Genomic DNA, 21,816 nt, shown 5'->3' with positions numbered 1-21,816 from the left:
GTCTTTCATTTTTATTATTAGTGACCCGAGCCGGGAAGAACATCGACTTGTGCCGTCCGGTCTTTTTGTGTTTGGTGTTGCTAGCTGGACAGTATTTTAACATGCCAGCTTGTGCTGGTATTTTTAGTCTCTTTCCCTCGACGTTATCACCGTTTCACCTTATGTTGTACCGCAGAGAAGGCTAGAAGCGCGAGCTCATAGCGTTTGGAGCTGCTTTTAACGCACGAGAGCTTGTGCAGCCGAGATGTGCCCTAGAGCATAAGCGCCAACTACGGGGGGGCAGTGGGGCTCGTGCCCCCCCCGGACGGCTTCACGGGGGGGCAGAGCCCCCCCCCGGCCCCGGCCCGGGATTTTTTTTAAAGAGCTTGGCTTGGGTCTGCGCCCATCGACAGTGGACTTTTGGCCGTCCTGACTGGCAGCTATTTCACAGGGGCCTGTTTATTCCCGCTTCTTATTTCCTTTCAGGCTTTTAAATGGTGGATCTCGGGACAGTGACAGGTCAGACATTCAGTGGAAAATTCCCCTCAGACGGAGTTAGATGCGCGGAATATGTTGTCTGAATGAACAGCTGAAGTGCCCGCTTCAGCTATGACAGGCTAAAAAAAGTCTTGAAAGCGTCGCGACATCTCTGTCGGTTTTTAGACAACAAAAATGCTTCTGAGAATAGGAAGCATCCCCGACACAGTGAGTCAGTGACTGATTCTGCAGACCTGCTCGCCAAGAAAAAAATTTTAATTTCTTGCGCGTCTACAAATGAATGCCCTTTCGGCCAAGAAAATATTGTACACATTTTTGATTGGTCAGTGAAGGGCTTTACTACCAGTCTTGTCACCGAACAGCGACTCGAATACTCGTCCAGAAAACAACTTTTGGCGGAAAAATTTGTAACCCCAGCTTCGCACAAGGTATAGTGGTATCAAATGGTCTTTGCTACCGTCTGAGAATTATTTTTGGCCCTCTTAAAATTGAAGTCAGTCGTATAATTAAAGCTTCTTGTGCCACCATTACCCCACTCTCCCCTGCTGCATGTGTTAACAAAATAAACAAAACATGACAATAAAATACTCACCAGAAGCCAAATAACAGCATCGCAAAACACAACAAAAACAAAGGGACACTGCTTTGAAACAAAAGCCTGTGGGGAAGAGAGCGATTGGGCCTTCGGAGTCTCTACGAAGGCCAACTTTGGGGAAAGAATAATCATCATGCCCGATACGTGTTCCTTTTGTCATTTTTAAAACGTTTGTATGGACAGTGCGGCGCTAGGCGGCACAATCCGCTCCCCTTTTCCGTTTTATTCTGAATAGGCTTCACGAACATTCCCAGGGAAGGCATTCATACATATACGCCGCAAACAGTCAGTAGAATAGCAAGTGCTTGATCACTTCCTTTGAGGCAAGGTCACCGGAGCTTATTACCTGTGGAAACTATTTTATATTAACCCCCTGGGTTGAGGCTTATTTGACAAAGAGACGGAAGCAACTGAAGGATCGTGATTGGAGTCCCGGAATAACGAGCGGGGCCAAGCGAAGTTCAATTGAAACTTAAACCGTGAGCCGACACGAACACCGCAAATGGAAACCTAAACTCAGAACCCATTGACATTCTTGAAACGTAAGCCTTTTCCGTAGCATTATTTGACATATTATTTGGAAGAATTCTTATTTTAACTTGCGTGCTTCCGCGAAAGGCTGAAATTATCTGTCTCTTTTATGCACGTGTTCTCATTGCTACAATCTGTTCATTCTGTTTCTTTTTCTTACTTCCTGCTTTTGTGAGTGAGCATGTTAAGGAAATGTACTAAACAAAAACAGCAGTGTACGATGAAACCCGCGAGCAGATACGTCGTTAATGCTTGTATGTTTGCTCTATACTTTTTTTTTAATTGTAAGCGTTTTGTAACCGTTGCATTGAGAATTGCTCAACGTGTGCCTCGTGTGTCTGTTCATTATAAATGTACCACACGAAAATAAAAATATTAAAATATTTTGGTTACAGCAGATTCATTTTCTCCTGTTCACCATTTTCAAAATTAACACTTTTGGTGCGCCTGCGTATCCACTCGGGGAGTTTGGTACTATATGGGCATCTCAAAATACACTTTACACACAAAATGGCCCGCAAAATTTAGATCCTTGATGCAACAAGTAGGAATATTCCTGAAATACGTGTTTTACTGGTCACATTTATGCAACAAAATTTTAGACCCGAACTACCCCTGCAGAAAAAAAAAAAAGATTCGCTTTTTTGTACTGGTAGTTTAGTCTTGCAATATGTTTGCATAAATGTGGCCAGTAAAACACGTATTCAGAGATATTTCTACTGGATGCGTCAAACCGCTGAAGTTTCCGGGTCATTCTTTTGCGGAGCGTCTTATTTGGGGACACCAGGTAGTTAGCTGTCACAATGTCCGTGTCCGTTTGTTTATGTCCTTGTCCCTTTTTCTCCAGTCTCGGGTTTACCAAAATGCTCGGTAAAGGCTCCGACTGCTGCAGGTGACCCTTATGGGGAGAACCCACGGAACAAATAAAACAAGGACCTTCTCCTCCTCTCCCCCCCCACCCCCTTTTTTTTTTTTTTGAGCCACATTCCGGGTCTGCCCCCCCCCCCCCGGGAAAATGGAAACTCTACGCCGCTGCCCTAGAGCAAGGACCTCGCGCTTGTAGCCTACTCTGCGGTACAACATAAGGTGAAGCAGAGTATACAAGTGTCTCTCCATAAAACAGAAATCGCTTTTAACGCGTTATCATTTGCGCCTTGGTACATGCGCTGACCCCCTGCAAGGACTTTTTACTGATTTTTAATTTGCACCGAACCTGAGCGCACTGAACGCAGTAACTTAGTGAAACTTTCTTTTCTCGAAATTCGCTTTATTTTAACAGACAAATTAAAATTACAAAAACAAGCAAAAAATGACCTCCCTCATGACTTCCTTGGTTGCTTGAGTGGCCGTGAACTAGAGGAGGCGTAGTGGGCTTATCGAACACTCACGGCTGCCGCACTCCGTGTCGACGGCGCGAGAGGGCGCCACTAAAGCATGTTCTGGATAGGGATGCCGCGAACTTTTTTCAAATCGAAGTTTCGATGATCGAATCAAGCGGTTCGAAAGAATCGAAAGATTTCGATTTTTCGAATTGTCTACATCGTAAAATTCGACGGAAGTCGAATTTTCGAACTTGTTAAGCTAAGAAGTTCGACGCTTTTCGAACCGTCAAACTTATTACGCAAAAAACTTCGATCTTTTTCGAACTTTCGAGCTTATTGCGCTGCAAAGTTCGATGCTTGTCGAACTTCCGAACTTGACTGACCAAAAAATGCGATGAATTTCGAACTTTCGAATTTATTTATCAAGAGAATTCGAAAAGTTTCGAACTTTAGAATCCTGAAAAGTCAGAAGGTCGACGAACTTCGAACTTTTAGGGTAAAAGTTCGACGTTCGTCGAACTTCGAAAGACCGGCGGACGGTTTCATTTGAATTCAAGTAGTGAGGTACATTCGTAATTTTTTTCTTCTCGAATATTTACACGCGGTGCTGCGTTCCTTACGAAAGACAATGCCGTTTGTTTCAATGTTCTGGCATGCTTAGTTTTAAAGAAATAAATTCCCGAAGGGGCGAGGAAGGACGACGGGTTTTTGACGATCGTCGTTTGTGCCAGATTTGAAGCGCGCTGTAGCCGAAGCTATTTATGGTAGAGGTGTTATACTTCTTTAAGAATGATCTATGTATAGCCTAGGTAAGTGCCGTCTTAAGATGTGATTATTGTTATTCAACGTGAGTTTTGAAGAAATGTCCAAACATGTATCTACATGCAATTATGCCCTAAACTTGATATTTATTTTCGTCTAAGTTGATATTGATATTATTTATTGCACTTGACAAGTAGAAGTGTACAGGCGTGCTGGTGTTGGAGGAAGGCTGACGCCCATGCACTATTGTGCCCACAACACCGACCTATGCAAGTTGTTTGAGGTATCGCATTTAAATTGACACCACGGACAGTACATATCATTGCCATCTGCAGAATACAAAATAATGTATTTATTGTTTTTTTTTCACCTAATTAACTCATGGGAGAAGATTTCTAATAGTGTTCAAGTTCAGCACGTCATTAAAAGAAAACATTTTTTTTTTCGCTTCACGTTCCTGGGAAGTATTTCTTTTAGCCCGTACACATTTTGGTAAAAGAAACTTGTTTCGAAGTTCTGAACCTCTAAATATGCAAGAATACAACACTTCCGGTGAATTCGTGATAGTTTTTTTTTTTCAGCTTTTTATCTCCGCATTTATTTTTATTTATGTATTTTTTTTTTTTTTTTTACTATTGGCACAGGTATTTAGGTTGAAAAGGCATAGCTTTGAACTTCCGAACCACTAAGCATGTGACGAGTAGTGCCTTCTGACAACTAGCTTCTAACCACTGATCTCAATGACAATCTCAATCTCAATGACTGTCATAGAGATCAGTGTTTCTAACAATGACCATCTACGCAATCTTTTATGCAGTGAAGAGCGACAGTAGCTATGCATATGCATAAATAATTTCAGATTAAAATTAGCTCGACCACGCCCTCTTTCCCCGTATTGTTTTCTTTTTAACAGTCCGAAATATCTGGAAGAAAAAAAAAAAAACCGAAGCCCCCCCCCCCCCCCCCCCCCTCGCTACCCTCTTTCCCCCGTTTTTCTACTTTTATAAATAATAGAGACGGCTCGCGCCACTTATATTTTGTATTTCGACTAAAAAGAAGCTTTTAGCGGCTCTGACCAGCAGTAGGACCAAAGACGTCACATTTTGCTCGCTTTCGGGGCTTTCGGCACCGCGGGTCGCCCCCGTAGGTGAAGGAGGTTTCCGCGGATTTTGTTACTCCCTCCGTGCCCGCTGGCTTGCCCGAACCCCAAGAGGCGGGGAAACCGCAAAATAGTTAGACGCTTAAAGGGACCATGAAATGATTTTAAAATCGAATTTCATCCACCGCACGTCGTAAAAGGTGTGAAAAGGAACACAAAAACACAAGACTAGGGAGCCAAAAAAAATTATTTGCTATAGAACTTTTAAAAGAAAACTGGACTCTTTTGCGACTTCTTTCCTTCGAAAGCTCTGCCTTTTCACTACGATGCATACGCAGAATCGGTGCACGTCAGCCGAATCCACATCGCCTATTGAGTAAGAGCCTACCTCACCAGCACCGCGATCGTAAACAATAAATAGCCGGCGAATGTTTCCTAAAAGTTTTGTTAAATAATATTCAGATCCACATTTTGTAGCATAATTAGAGATGTGTGGCGAAAATTGCCAAATTTGATAATGCTTAGAGCCAAGCGCCATCTATCGTGTGGTAAACGAAGCAACTACTGCGCGTGCGCAGTAGGGCAGGGCCAAGTTAGAACGGTTATTTCCTTTGATTTCCTTCCTCTCAAAATTCTGACTGACTGAACGTTTATTTTTCTACGTGTTCATCTCGCGCGTGCCGACTTCAAGCAGCAAGAAAGAAATGTACTTAAAACAAACCACGACGAACAAGAACGCTGGATCCACAAACACCCGAGAAGAGCGACAACAGCCGCGAATCCCGCTCTGACGAAACTCTCAGAATATAGGCCTAGCAGGCACTCCGACTCGGCGCAACGTTGCTTCGTCGCAAGACCGTCTGCCTACGACCGGCTGGCGTACTGAATGGAATATGCCCGCGCTACCCTTGTGGACCCTTCCGTATTATAGTTTGATCGCTGACCTCAATTTTAGGTTAAGAGGTGAGGTCAATCTCTTCCCCTTGTTTTCCGAGGCAGTGTTGACGAACACTCGTCGAAAAGGGACCCTCGTCGATCCTCTCCTTGTTTTGTGTGATATAGAGCTGAAATAAACGCTGTATGGATTACCTTCGTAGCACGGTATGTACACTTTGTTATTGGTATGCCAATTTTATTCTGACAGACTGCACGTCACTGTCGAGCTGTAACAGTTCGTGGGAGGTATACGTGCAATACCGGTCCAACCTTTCTTTGCCGAGTGTCGCGTCAGTATCGAGTTGCAATTGTAAAAGATCGGTCCCGAAGCGCTTACCAACAGCGCGAATACAGCACTTTATCAAACGCGCGCGTCCGCTCCGAGTGTGAACAGGTATTTACGTGGCTCTTGCTGACAGTTCAAACGTATCTTTTTTAACGTCGGCTCGCTCCTGCATCTCCGAGACCGCGAAAAACGCCGCGGCAAATTGTTCCCATCTGCACTTCCCAACAGGCATACCGGCGTATGGGACTAGTCCCATGCTGTCGCTGTAGCGCAACGTATCTCATTGAGTTTCGTTCAGCTGCGATGCGGCGAAGAGAGGCGCCGATTCAGAAAATACGTCGGTGACATCGGCGCAGTAAAACCGACCGGCCATCTCCTACTGCAGAGAGAACTTCCGGTTCCGGAAACATCGTACGTCACGGCTTGTTTTGCGGTCAAGAAAAAGTCGATATTTCATAATTTTTTGTGTAGAAGTTAATAAACCGAGACGAAAACGGATGCCTGTTCGGCATTCAGTGAACATTGACGGTTTATTGTAAAAGTTATGTGGAAAAAGTAAAAAAGTCATTTCAAATATGATCGCAGGGTCCCTTAGACTGGTTCGGAGCGCACGTATATAAAGTTAGCAACGTCACCACGGTATGGCACCACAGACCCACTGGCTGTGGTGCCCTGCGTACCCGACCATACTGACACAAGTACGACTCTAGTGTGACGGGTGTGACGGACACGGTGTGCTGCACGTATGGTCGCATGCAAGGTGCGGTTTCCAGTGCCTGTTGGGGAGTGCCGCATGGAGCAGGCACTTTACAGACGACAAACGCCATTTAGCATGCTCTAAGCGGAGGTTGGAGGCATCGTGGAAGGTTCGCCGGTGACAACAGTCGGCGCGATCGAGTCGAGCGATAACTTTCGCCGCAAAAGTGACGCGATCTGAGCAGCCACAGCCCGACTTTTTGCGATGCGATCTAGTCGCGGAGTGACTGAGCCAATCAGCGGTGTTCGGGGCGAGAGTGTTTGAGGAGCGACTCGCTCATCGCGCATGCCAGAGTGACCATGTAATTTTTTTTATTTTATTATTATTATTTTTTTTTGCGATGCGATCTATTCGCATTGCGTGACTGTTTTACATTGCCGGTGTGAACGCGCCTTTAGATAAGTGCTTTAGACATAGGATTTGGACATATGTTGCCCACCCTTTATATTTTTTTTCCTGAGTCTGGTGTGTCTAATTTTAGACTCTCAATGCAAAGAGATTGCATCGCAAACATACATACTGAATGTCACCAAAGAAAAAAAAAAAATTGCAGTTTTCTTTGTTTTTTTTTTGCCGCAAAAATAAACTATACTCTGTTTCATACTTAGTGTGCAACGCTGTCAAAGCTACTGGCGCGAGCGCGTGGCTTCCTCTATGGTTTTGTTTGCACGAGAACGCGTGCAAATGATAAACCAGATCAAGCCCCACGCTAGCGCCAGTAGCGTTGCACGCTAAGTATGAAACAGAGCATAGGCATCGCCGAACGCTCATTCTCCGTCCAAATGTAGCAGTGGAGGTCCACAACCGGATACCAAAGTTTCAGCCCGATCCGATACCTTATTCTTGAGTTATAAGTGATTTTCTGAACATTTCAGTAGGAAAATGAGCCCGTCTTTTCCCGTTTTCGGTTTCTGGTGCCATAGAGCCCCATGTCTTGGAAAACTCCGTCGGCCGCCTATTTCCCATTGAAATTTTCAGAAATCATTTATAAGTTTTGATTGAGGTATCGGATCAGGCTGAAACTTTAGCATCTGATTGTATCTGATTGTGGCCTCTAGTGCTACCTTTGGGCGGAGAATGAGCGTTCGGCAATGTCTAATTTATTTTTGCGGTAAAAAAAAAATATATATTTATATATATGCATTTATATGTGACAGCTAGATGATGGACATAGAAGAAGAAGAAACCAGGCAGAGCAGGGATAGAAGAAGAAGAAAAGGGGGAATCATAGAAATTGCGGATCGAGTAAAGCACTATTTCGTAAGCTATCTCGAATTGTATTTGTAGAACGTTACAATACACACACACACACAAACACACACACACACACACACACACAGACACACACACACACACACACATATATATATATATATGTTTTTTTTTTTTTTTTGTGACATTCTGTACATACATACTGTGGGAACTGGCGAGGAAACACCTTCCGCAAGCTCCGACAGATGGCGGCGGGGTGAATATTTCGAGAGGCACACATCAAGAAGCCTTTACATAACCCTTTCATCAATAAACAACGTTTAACCACCACCGCACTGCACCGATAAACATGGACGGCAGAATCGTCCGATCCGACGCACGCGACAGTTTGAGACACACGCTTCCGAACTTGCATGCGACACGACTATCCGTTCGGCTCCGCCCAGGAGATCCAAGCACTCCAGCGGAGGTCCGCGTTCACAGATCTCTGGTCCTAGATTGACGGTTTCGCTCACACGAGCGAAGTTAGAAGCTCGTTCTCGTTAGCGCGTGCATTCTTTCCCGAAGCCATATTTCTCGAATGGGTCAGCGAGATCCACGCTTCCGGCTTCCCCTCGCCGTTCGCTTCGTCCCGCCAGACTCAGTGCGTCATCATGACGTTGGCGCTAGCTGTGCCGTCATTGGCTGGACGCATCCGACAATCCGTCCGCCGTACGAAACTATCTGGCGCGTTGGACGGACGTCGGATCGCCGATCCGGCGTCTGAAGCGACCAAATTTTTCGGATCAGGCAGTCGCATTGCCGGATCGGACGTCGGATCGGATGGATTTTTCGCGCATGTGTCTCGCGCTTAAGCGATCCGACCAAATCCGTCCCCCCGGAGGTGGGGGGGGGGGGGGGGGGGGGGGGGGGGATCTTGCTGCCCCCCCCCCTCCCCCCAGTCAAAGAAAATTCGCAGTGTGTTCAATCGCAACGAGCATCCTTTTTCTTCTTTTTTCTGACTTTGGGGACTTCATCATTCCCCCGCGAGTTGACTAACAAGAGCAAAGCCGTAATCGTTTTATAACTCTTCATTGAGACTATTTAAGCGAATATGATTTGCATATTTTTCTTAATTGGATTGCCGGAACCTATTATTTCTTAGATTTACGTGTATTTCCTCAGATAGTGTTGAGAGCCACTCTATTACGTTTGTTAAAGTTGGCACACTAAATAAAACGACGAGCCGCATTGCAATAATCACGTTACACGAAGAGAAAATGAAAATTAATGGTTTCTTTTGGATCGACGTTCAATTATATTTCGTGTCAAGTAATCAAATAATCTAATAAGAACATTTCGAGTTGAAGTGGTTGTAGTCATGAATGTTGTTCTCATAATTTTCGTAACTTGCACATCGGAATCGATTTGGGACAGGGTCCATGCCACGGGTTCGGCCACGTTTTTTCCTCCCGTTGTCCCGTCTGGTCCCTATGCGTTACCGCTGTTGTTCGGCTGGTTTGCACACAGGGCGGACGTTATTTGCATGACAGGTAACCTCGTTCCACTGGTGCAACATTGAATAACAAAGTTTTGCAGACGAGACATCCTCAGTCACGGTAATGCTCACTTGTGAAAGAAGTGTTAAGACAAAAAAGCACTTGAAGTATGTGCATTTCTACTGAATGTTCATAGAAATAAAGCGAAAAATAGGGACTCTAACGAAAATTTAATTTTTGGTTAGAGTCCCAATTTTTCGCTTCCTGTCTATCCTAACTAGGCAGAGGGCTGTTGTACGTTTACCCTCAAATGGTCATAGAAAGGCATAGGGCGCTTTTCTGCGGGCACAGAGGCTACGAGTACGAGTGCGTAGCCAAATTCGACCACGGAGCCTCCGTCACTCGTCCCGTTGAAACGGAACCTTTTATCAATGATATCGCGGAATCAAATTCATGACCCTGATGTCCAGTGCATAGCGAGAACTTCGGCGATTTCTTTTAGAGTCGTTCGTCCGTCGGCGATGAACTGTGGCTTAGCTTTGAGCAGATCGCAGCGTCGACGCACATTCCGAGTGGCGAATTTTCACTGTGCACTCCTTCAGCTGCACGGCGATCTGATTCGACCGCGGTAGGTCCCAGAAAGAATCGCCAAGCTGAACACCACGCAATTTCACTTAACAAAGAACTTCGAAAACACCACGTCGCCCTTGCTGCGCCAGTCGAGGCAACCGCCATCTTGAAACTGGTGCTTTCGTTGGGTCCGAGATATCTCGAGAGCGTCCCGCAAGGCCCGCTAACCAGCAACGCAAAATCTCCAGCGTTGCGTGCGTACGCAATACGCTAGCCCTTTTATTGCGTTCTGCGCATGCGTACTCACTACCCGCAATTTCCTTGCGTACGCAAAGCTATAGCGTACGATCCACTAAAACTGTCTATTAGGCAGTTTTAGAATGACGTTCGCAATTTTAGCGCACGCTAGCGCTAAATTTAGCGCTTGTATTAGCGCACGCGACACGAGAGAGTTTTAGAATAGCGTTTCTCCGTCGCGACGCAAAAGCCCAAGCATCTCGGGCTTGCGACGCCGCTAAGATAGTCACAATTTTTATTTCACACACGAAATGCTGTAACTTAAGAAAACAAAAGTTTTTTTGGTCCAGAGTATTATTTTAGATTTGTTTAAACGTGAGAATGCGACGCGAGCGGTTGACCAGTCGTGTCCGCTTGCGTCGCCTCGGCAAGAGAGGTCTCGTGTACTGACCTTCGCACATCGTACGTTCGCCGAGAAATGTTGGCGCGTCACAAGCATCAAGCTGTCGGTGATCGTTGGCAAACCTAGTACAATGTCGTCCCGTATTGAAAATCGCAGCCGCGAGGATGCCGCCGACGTCGCACTCACGACGTCACCAAAGCAGCCGCTGACATAATCATAACATAATGCTGGAAACCGCCATTTTGTTTTAAACTCTGCTCGTCTTGGCTTTAGCCAACTTCTCATCACGAATCCTCCTTGGAGAAGCGCAAAGACTCTTTGCGTACGCACGCTATTTCCGAGAAATAGCGCACGCTAAAATTGCGCACGCGAAGCGCAAAATCTGGTTTGCGTTCGGAGCATGCGCAGTGGCGACGACGCTATTCTTTGCGCACGCAAAGCTTTAGCGTGCGCTATTCTAAAATTCCCTATTATCTCGTCTACTGTAGATGTCGTAAGCAGCCTGGAACTTGTTTGGGTTGAACTTCGCATGCGTTTCAAAACGCTTATCTTGGGTGTTTGCTATCGTCCACCATCGTTCAGTGCGACTTTTGTTGACAATTTACATGATTCAATTAATAAAATTATGGTACGTTTCCCAAATGCTTCAATAATGTTACTAGGCGACTTTAATTATCCAGATATTTTATGGTCGAACTAATCTCCTTATCTTTGTCCCTTTTCTACCGAGTGTAGCAATTTCTTGAACATGTGTGCTGATTTCAATCTCTCGCAAGTTGTAACCCAGCCAACCCGGGTTATGCCCACATCATCAAGTGTCTTGGATCTTGTATTGACCACCTCCCCAGACCTTGTCACTCCCATAACTTACTTAACAGGTTTAAGCGATCATTCTTTGCTTCACTTCACATTGAACATTCCTGTTCCTAATCAAGATAACCACTATAAACGTATAAGAGATTATAAGAAGGCGGACTTTGTTGCTATTAATCGTGAGCTATGTCGGTTTCTGGATGAGTTCCTACAAGGGTTTGATGAGAGATCTATAAATATGAACTGGAATTTATTTAAAAATGAAGTGGCTTCACTCACAAATACGTTCATGCCATTGAGAACCATCAGATCGAACCGGAAATTACCGTGGTTTAAACAGTCACTGAAAAGGTTGTCAAACAAGAAAAAACGCTTGTTTCGTTCCGCGAAATTTCCCAGTGTTGTTGGGACACCTACCGATGTGCAGCTACTAATTACAAAGTAGCACTAAAAGAAGCGAAATACTCATGATGGGTGGAACCAGCTGAACATTTAAGGAAGGAGACACAGAAAAGACAACCAGTCGCTGGACTACCAACTATTTTAATAGATCGTCCTCCTCTTCTATTAAATCTGATGCGTATAAATTTTTTATTTTTTATCTTTTTTCTTTCTTTTAGTTGTGTTTTTTTCTCTTATTCCTATTTTTACTTAGCAGAGAGGGCGCCCTTCAAAAAGAGCTTTTCTTGCGGCTGTAGGATTATTAGGGAGTTTTAGAATAGCGCACGCTACAGCTTTGCGCACGCAAAGAATAGCGTCGTCGCCACTGCGCATGCTCCGAACGCAAAGCAGGTTTGGCGCTTTGCGTGCGGAATTTTAGCGTGCGCTATTTCTCGGAAATAGCGTGCGTACGCAAGGAGCCTTTGCGCTTCTCCAAGGAGGATTCATGATGAGAAGTTGGCTAAAGCCAAGACGAGCAGAGTTAAGCAAAAATGGCGGCTTCCAGGATTCTGTCGGCAGCTGCTTTGGCGGCATCGTGAGTGCGACGTCGGCGGCATCCTCGCGACTGCGATCTTCAGTGCGAGACGAAATTGTACTCGGTTTGGCAACGATCACCGGCAACATGAGGCTTGCGACGCGCGAACACTTCTCAGCGAATGTGCGATGTGCGAAGGTCAGTACACGATCTCTCTCGCCGAGGCGACGCAAGTGGGCGCGACCGGTCAACCTCTCGCGTCACATTCTCGTGTTTAAACAAATCTCAAATAATACCATAATACTCTGGACCAAAAAGCTTGTTTCTTTCTAAAGTTACAGCATTTCGTGTGTGAAATAAAAAATGTGACTGTATCTTGGTGGCGTCGCAAGCGCGAGATGCTTGGGCTTTTGCGTCGCGACGGAGAAACGCTATTCTAAAACTCTCTCGCGTCGCGTGCGCTAATACAAGCGCTAAATTTAGCGCTAGCGTGCGCTAAAATTGCGTGCGTTATTCTAAAACTCCCTATTCTCTCGCGTCGCGTGCGCTAATACAAGCACTAAATTTAGCGCTAGCGTGCGCTAAAATTGCGTACGTTATTCTAAAACTCCCTAATAGGGAGTTTTAGAATAACGCACGCAATTTTAGCGCACGCTAGCGCTAAATTTAGCGCTTGTATTAGCGCACGCGACGCGAGAGAGTTTTAGAATAGCGTTTCTCCGTCGCGACGCAAAAGCCCAAGCATCTCGCGCTTTCGCACGCGACGCGAGAGAGTTTTAGAATAGCGTTTCTCCGTCGCGACGCAAAAGCCCAAGCATCTCGCGCTTGCGCACGCGACGCGAGAGAGTTTTAGAATAGCGTTTCTCCGTCGCGACGCAAAAGCCCAAGCATCTCGCGCTTGCGCACGCGACGCGAGAGAGTTTTAGAATAGCGTTTCTCCGTCGCGACGCAAAAGCCCAAGCATCTCGCGCTTGCGCACGCGACGCGAGAGAGTTTTAGAATAGCGTTTCTCCGTCGCGACGCAAAAGCCCAAGCATCTCGCGCTTGCGACGCCACCAAGATACAGTCACATTTTTTATTTCACACACGAAATGCTGTAACTTAAGAAAAAGAAGTTTTTGGTCCAGAGTATAATTTTAGATTTGTTTAAACAGAAGAATGCGACGCGAGCGGTTGATCGGTTGTGTCCGCTTGCGTCGCCTCGGCAAGAGAGGTCTCGTGTACTGACCTTCGCACATCGTACCTTCGCCGAGAAATGTTCGCGCGTCACAAGCATAAAGCTGTCGGTGATCGTTGCCAAACCGAGTTCAATGTCGTCTTGTCTTGAAAATCGCAGTCGCGAGGATGCCGCCGACGTCGCACTCACGACGCCGCCAAAGCAGCCGTTGACATAATCCAGGAAACCGCCATCTTTTTTCAACTCTGCTCGTCTTGGCTTTAGCCAACTTCTCATCACGAATCCTCCTTGGAGAAGCGCAAAGACTCTTTGCGTACGCACGCTATTTCCGAGAAATAGCGCACGCTAAAATTGCGCACGCAAAGCGCAAAATCTGGTTTGCGTTCGGAGCGTCCGCAGTAGCGACGGCGCTATTCTTTGCGCACGCAAAGCTTTAGCGTGCGCTATTCTAAAACTCCCTATTAGGGAGTTTTCGTAGACCGCGCTGCCCCCTCCGCTAAGCGTTCCGCAACGAAGAAGTCGCTACTGCGCCTGCGCGCCGATAGCCTTGACTGTGGAGTTCCCGCTATCGTAGCGGGTTGCGGAGGGCCTTGCGGGACGGCGAAAACGATCTACGAAAACTCCCTATTGAAGCGGAGCTCACGCAGTTTTCTTCTGCGTTGTCTATAGCCAAGGCCTCCAACATCTCCCTTGCAAACCGGCAAAACGTTCAAGTTGTGTGCTCGGCCCCCATTAAGGCATATGCCTCAAGATTAATCGGACACAGACGAACATGAAAGACAGGTGTGACACCCGACACAAGACAAAATACCTTCCGTGCCAAAAAGGAGTCGTTTACAGCATACCGTTAACTTGTGGACGATGCTATATTGGACAGACGGGGAGATGCATAAATGACCGTGCACGTGAACATGCGGCCAACGTTAAACATCTCGCGGGGCCAGGACACCTAGCTGCCCATTGTAGAACTTGCAAGTGCAAACCAAATCTTGAGCAAGCCAGCATCATAGGGCACCATAAAAACCAGCTTGCTAGGGAGATAGATGTTGGAGGCCTTGGCTATAGACAACGAAGAAGAAAACTGCGTGAGCTCCGCTTCAATAACCCTACAGCCGCAAGAAAAGCTCTTTTTGAAGGGCGCCCTCTCTGCTAAGTAAAAATAGGAATAAGAGAAAAAAACACAACTAAAAGAAAGAAAACAAAATATAAAAAATTGATACGGATCAGATTTAGTAGAAGAGGAGGACGATCTATTAAAATAGTTGGTAGTCCAGCGACTGGTTGTTTTTTCTGTGTCTCCTTCCTTAAATGTTCAGCTGGTTCCACCTATCATGTATAATAACCAACTAGCTCAACTAATCCCCGTAGTACGAAATACTCATTTTTTAGTCAAACTTTACCTTCCATGCTCATACATAACCCTATACATTTCTGAAATGTTGTAAACAAGACTGACAAGCATGTTATAACACTTAAATGTACAGATGGTACAGTCGGCACGGAATGAAACGCGAACCTAGTGGGTGCATGGTTTTCGCTAGATGCTGCACCACCTGAACCAGATGGGAGCTGCAAGAAGATGGCTCCTCCTTCGATGTGTTAGACTCTTGCTCAGTGCGTTCAAACCTTCGGTGTTGCGTCTCTAGGTGACTCAGCGTGGGTCGAAAACCATGCGCTCCTTGTTCGCGTTTCATTCCGTGCCGACTGTACAGTAGTTCCTAGCGGTCAATGCGCTAGCATTCTCAACGCGGTGTTTGTTTCAGCGTTTTCTAGTAATGTGAATGCTACTTACCCTACCTGTCACACTTAAGAGTTTTTTTCCAGTGGACCCAGTTCTTATTGACACAGTTGGTATTGCGAGAACAATAGAAAAACTGAAGATTTCGTCATCCTCTGGTGTCAATGATATCAACTCTAAACTTTTGCTTAATACTAAGATGTATAGCTCTATAATCCTGAGTTTGTTTGTTTGTTTGGTAGTATACCAGAGGATTGGAAGATCGGGAAGGTGATTCCTTTGCACAAAACAGGTGAAAAGCATGGTCCAAATAACTTTCGACCCGTGTCACTTACCAACATTCCCTGTAAAATCATGGAACATATCATTTATTCCCATCTTGCAAACTACTTAGAGTCCAATTCTTTTTTCAATTCATCCCAGCATGGGTTTCGTAAGTAATTTTCACGTGAAACTCAGCTTTTGTGTTTCACACATGATCTACATTCTATTCTTGATCGTGGATCTCTGGCGGACTGCATATTCCTCGATTTTTCAAAGGCATTCGATAAAGTATCTCACGAACTTCTCTTTCTCAAGCTGACTAAACTAAACTTAGACACCAACGTTCTTGCATTGTTGCGCTCCTTCCTCACTAACCGGTCCCAATTTGTGACCGGCTAACAATATCAATTCTGATTTATCTCCAGTTGGCTCAGGTGTGCCCCAAGGCTCGGTTCTGGGGCCCTTACTTTTTCTCATTTATATTAACGACCTGCCCACTAATATATGTTCATCCGTCAGTCTCTGTGTCAATGACTGCGTCATTTATCGCGAAATTAACAATGATTCTGACATCTCACTTCTTCAGTCAGATATTAACAGTGTTTCGGAGTGGTGTGATTTGTGGAACATGAAACTAAACATTAATAAGTGTAAATCTATGCGTGTTTCCCGTCTTGATACTCCTTGTGCTTCTTATCGTCTAAATAATCTCTCTTTCGAAACCGTATCATCGTATAAATATCTCGGTGTGCATATATCTGCTAATCTGTCCTGGTCGTGTCACGTTGAATATATTGTAAATAACGCCAACCGCATGCTTGGATATCTCCGAAGAAATTTTTGTCTTGCTCCCAGCTCATTAAAATTTCATTAAAATTACTTTTATATAAAACATTAGTTCGTACTAAATTGGAATAAGCAGCTTCGGTTTGTGATCCTGGCCAAGAATCACTTATCTCCGAATTAGAAGCGATTCAGAACCGCGCATCTCGTTTCATCCTTTCAAATTATCATCGTACATCCAGTGTGACCGCAATGAAGTCTAGCCTAGCATTACCACTTCATTCACAACGTAGAAAAATGTTCCGTCTGTGCTTGTTTCATAAGATATTTCATAATAATCCGACTCTAAAAGAAAGACTACTAACAACACCTCATTACGTTTCAGCACGCATCGATCACCGTCATAAAGTTGCCATCCCTTCTTGTCGCACTAAACATTTTTATGAGTCTTTTATTCCTAGTGCCTCAACAAGGTGGAATCACCTTCCCGGAGCCATTGCCGAAATACCCGATATCGAGTGTTTTAAAACTACCGTTTTCAATATTTTTTTGTAAAGAGCCATAACTGCTGTATAATATTTTCTGTTGTACGCTGTATGTTGTGTTGTACTTTTTAGTACCCCCTCCCCTCTGTAACGCCTCTGGCCCTGAGGGTAAATAAATAAATAAATAAATAAATAAATAAATAAAATAAATATATAAATAAATAAAACTGACTGACATATGCACACATATTGAATCCGACTGTACCATTACTTCAACTACGTAGTTAATTACACATTTACATTAAAAGTAAATTGCTACAATTCCTGGTTGTAAACAATAACCGATTACTTAAATTGTTACTTGACTGGATTTGTTTTTGTTACTTTAAGAAAGGCGCAAATCCATAATTTTGCTTAATATTTTAGGCACTAAAGATGTTGAATTAGAAATTGCATACAAATACAACTGGCAGGCTGCAGTTTGTCTTACTTTAACAAACTTCTGTGTGTCGCTTGTATTGTTTGACGGGTGTGTTTGAAGGCCCCACAGGCATTTAAAGAAACCTCTTACAACTTTCTAAAATGCATTTCAAACCCTTTAAGAAAGATTCTGACGTGGCACAGAGCGCATCAATGAATCTTAAAGGGTCCTTCAAACCTTTTAAGAAATCTTTGTAGTACCTCTTAGACCTTCCAAAGGTTTTGACGGACCCTTTAGACTTTCCTAAAGGGTACGTCAAAGCCATCAAAACGTTTTGATGGGCCCTTTAGACTCCCTTAAGGGGTATGTCAAACCTGTTAAACATTCTTGAAGGCCCCCTCAAACCCTTTAAAAAGTTTTGAAGGGCCCTTTAGACCTATTTTCAATAGGGCTGTAACAGCGGATTGATGGATGCATTCCTATACACGTTTGCAAGTCCGGTCTCAGGGCGCCGCCATTTTCTTCAGTGGGGTGCGCTCTTGGGCGCGGCCATAATCCGATTACGACGCCTTAGCAAGGCTTCGTAATTGGATTATGACTCGTCCGAGCGCACCCCAGCCAAGCAAGATGGCAGCGCCCTGAAGCCGGACTTGCAAACGTGTATACGCCTCGCAAGTGGGCTCATTTTCGTCTTCTGCGCATGAGAAAGGAAGTAGCGGTGACGTCAGAACGCCGAGCCCTGATTGGCTGATCGCGACCCGCTATCTGAGCGTCGTCTGCTCCTTTGCAACGTCGTCGGCTCGCAACGTCGTCTGCGTCTGTCTTACCTTTCCTGCGACTTTCCGAAGTGCAGGTCTTTACGAGCGAGCTTGACTTCGCCTTTCAGAGAGGACAGACGAAATAACTCGAGCGGTACGTTGTTTTTGTCGAACAACTAGCCGACGCGCATCAAGGAGAGAAGTCAAAGGACTCACTGGCGAGGTGTCCCGAGGCGCCGAGGTTTGTTTGCTAAGAACCGAGAGTGAGCGTGTTAGTGCCCGCAAGTTCGCTCCCAAATACGTTTTCCCTCCTTTCGTGTGCGGCGAGACCCCTCATTCTTTAACGGCGTCGGCGGGTTGGCGTAGTTAACGCTGTCTGCTTTACGTCTGCTAGTCAAAGCGATGGTTGCTTTACCTTTCCTGCGTCTGTCGGAGATTCACCGCTTTTTCCCCGGCGAGAGTCACCGTTGCCTCGGGAAACAAAGAGATAACAAGAAGAAATCGACCTCTTAATCTAAAATTTAGGTCAGTGATCGAAGTATAATACGGGATGGGTTCAGAAGGGTAGCGCGGGCATATTCCATTTAGCACGCCAGGCCGTCGTGGGCAGACGATCGCCGAGTCGCGGAGTGCCTGCTAGGCCTAACTGCCGTGCTCGCTTGGTCGCTTTCGGTGGAATCGTGGCCGTTGGAGCTTTTCCCGAGTATTTGTGGATCCAGCTTTCTTGTTCGTTGTGGTCTGTTTGAAGTGCCTTTTTCTTTTTTCTCGCTGCTTGAAGTCGGGACGCGTGAGAAGCGCACGTAGAAAAATAAACGTCCATGGGTCGTCGCGACCGTGACGCTGTCGGCCATGCTGATTTGATCGTAAGAAGTCCGTAAGACAGCTTCGGAGCTGTCGTAGGATTTCGTCGTAACCTGCGCAGAACTTAAGAAAATTTCGTTTCGTGAATACGAATTCGTTTTTAAGTTTTGTCTTACGCACATTTTTGGCGTAAGATAGTTTCGTGAACTAACCTCTGCACTTCCGAAAGTCGCAGGAAAGGTAAGACAGACGCAGACGACGTTGCGAGCAGATGACGTTGCAAAGGAGCAGACGACGCTCAGATAGGGGGTCGCGATCAGCCAATCAGGGCTCGGCGTTCTGACGCCACCGCTACCCCCTGCGCAAGAAGCAGACGAACTTGCCCTCCGCATCGGCTCGCGCGCGCCATAGTTTCAAGGAACGCCACCCCATAAAGAAGCCCTCTCCATGGCTCTGCAGTGCAGACTTGTGCCTAACTCAAATAGTCTACTCAAGATGCTGTATTTGAAATACTTTTTGAAGTATCTTGGTATCTTGCAAATACTTTTGATTGAGAGTATCTGATACTGTATTTTAATTACATTTCTGAGTATCTTATACTCATTATCTCAAATACATGTTTGACATTCCGCCATTTTTCGAGTTTTTCGGTATAAAGTGGCACGGGCGTGGCACTAGAAAACTTGAACATTCTTTCGAGCAATGAAATCCTGTTGCTAGCTCCGATAAGCTCGATGGCTTAGATTAAGCTCGTGAAAACATCAATTTTGTGCCGATTGCGACTCATATTTCCCATAGCACCTTGCCTTCCCATAGGCAAAGGTGCCTATGGGAAGGCAAGGTTTTTCCCCTTGCCTTCCCATAGGCACCTTTTTTTACCAGATTTTCCACGCAAAGAAATCCTCGAACAAAAGGGGTGGTTTTACGGAAGTAGTGATTCCCACACTGAGGCGCAAAGCAGAACGGGAAACGACCCATGACAACAATGCAGAATTCAGTGTCAAAAAAGTAACAAGTATAAAAAATAAGAAGTGGACACAAAAAGAAGACCCCTTTTTTGCTTGTTGTATATTTGAGCCCGCTACGGCAAAACGTCCAGGTTTTTTTGTTACTTTTCTTTTTTGTCGTCAGTCCGGCACTTATTGCTGTCGTAAACACTGTCTGTAAGCGAACATTGATAAGCAGAGAACAGGGCAGGGAACTAACTACGAACAGGATGACCTCTCAAAATGCCACCAAAGCGTCTCCAAACGTTCAGCGCCTTTCTAAACGCAACGTACTTGAAGAAGGTGCGACGAGTGCTGTGGCTATTATGTGGGCTCCCTTTGTAATCCATTCGATTATTCCCGTATCCCAAGTTAGTGAACTCGCCTTATAAGAAGTATAGGCAGTAGTTAAACGATGCGTCTAAGGTCCGCCGCAGGACCTGATATTCCGCGATGTCCCTATATTCGTAACTTTCGGCGATGGCGGAACCACGATGTGAGGATCGCACTCCCTAGATCCTGGATGATCGGTTTCACATGCAAGGTGCTTGCCAACACCTTCCTGGCGGGAAAAAATGAAGTCAGGCTCTAATACTACTGGTATAAAGAAGAACTATAATTAATTAAAGGTCGCAGACTCAGCCTCTTACTGCTGTTCGACAATGATCATCCAGATGACAGCCATTTTGTTAGGCACCAGCGCGCCTCTTATAGGCCGTGAAAGTTGCAAATAGCTAAAGCGACCTCTTTTTTTTTTTTTTGCCCCAGACATGTTTTGTAACACTCATAAGCGATGTTTTGCTTCCTATGGTGGACTGCGTAAAATAGCCCTACAATCTTATTTTTTTTCCGTGTTGTGTCTTTTGCGTGCTAATAATACATTTTGGTAAACCAGATTTGCGCAACCATATAATTGTGCTTGTCACTGACGTCGATGCAAATTACTCAATGCTGCAGTATCTTCAAAAGTAATTGAATTACACATCTGAGTATTTGTACACTACTCAAGATACTTCAAAGTGAAAGTAAAGTGAGTAGTATTTTAAATACTTTATGAAGCAGGTATTTAGTAACTTAATTTGAATACTTTTATGGAGTATTTTGTCCAACACTGCTGCAGAGCGGCCGGCCGCTCGAGCTCCACCTGGTTCCAGCTACCAGCGCATAGCATTCGTGAGTGGCCTAAAAATTCCGAATGAGATTCTGCTCGCTATTTTCAGTTGCGAGGTCCCTCGTGCTGCAGAATACTTGTAGTGCTGCGGTGCTCGATGTCGAAACTGATCATTTCAAGCAGAAGCGGATCATGGAAATCAGACATAACATGTCGGCGTTTTCTACCAGTTACAATGTTCAGCACCACCTTGTATTTACTGTTTACACTGAGTCAATTCAGCCTGAACATCCATTAAGTTCATAAGTCTTTAGAGGCTTATGACTATTTTATTTCGCAATTTTTGTGAAGACAGCGCGCATATACCTTCATGTGGTCTACAGTTCGTTGTCATTTGAAAAGAGAACATGGTCTATGGTGTTTTGCCATTTGAACGTGAACGTGAGGACGGCCATAGGAACGTGAAGACAGACTAAACTTTGAGTGATCCGGACCGCTTGGAGTTTCTCCCGCGTACATGTTGTAAAAATAAAAATAAATATTACGACAACAAGTGTGCGTGAGTTAATCATCATCATCATCATCATGAGACATGAGTCTTGGGGCTCTGGGAAAAGAGTACAAAAGAAATTCGGTACAGACACTTAAAGTTGCTTACGAGTGGGAATGCGAAAGGCTTTGGTGAAAAGCTTTCGACTTATTTGTTTGGCATGCGTAATTTTTGCTGATTCGGTGTGTGACGCACGGGAGACAGCGCGTTCATTTTATTCACATGACGTGGCGCCACCTTCTCCCCATTGGCTGCGCCATCACGTGCCCAATGACGCACGCACTTGGCCACACCTCAGTCAGCCAGGACCGTGAAGCCGCCGTGGAGTCGGGGAAGCGTGGCCGTATC

Source organism: Ixodes scapularis, unplaced genomic scaffold (assembly GCF_016920785.2).
Source record: "Ixodes scapularis isolate PalLabHiFi unplaced genomic scaffold, ASM1692078v2 PGA_scaffold8__174_contigs__length_109621045, whole genome shotgun sequence".
In the NCBI taxonomy this organism is placed as follows: Eukaryota; Metazoa; Arthropoda; class Arachnida; order Ixodida; family Ixodidae; genus Ixodes; species Ixodes scapularis.
The sequence above is the reverse complement of the archived record's forward strand: the minus strand, read 5'-3'. Positions refer to the sequence as shown.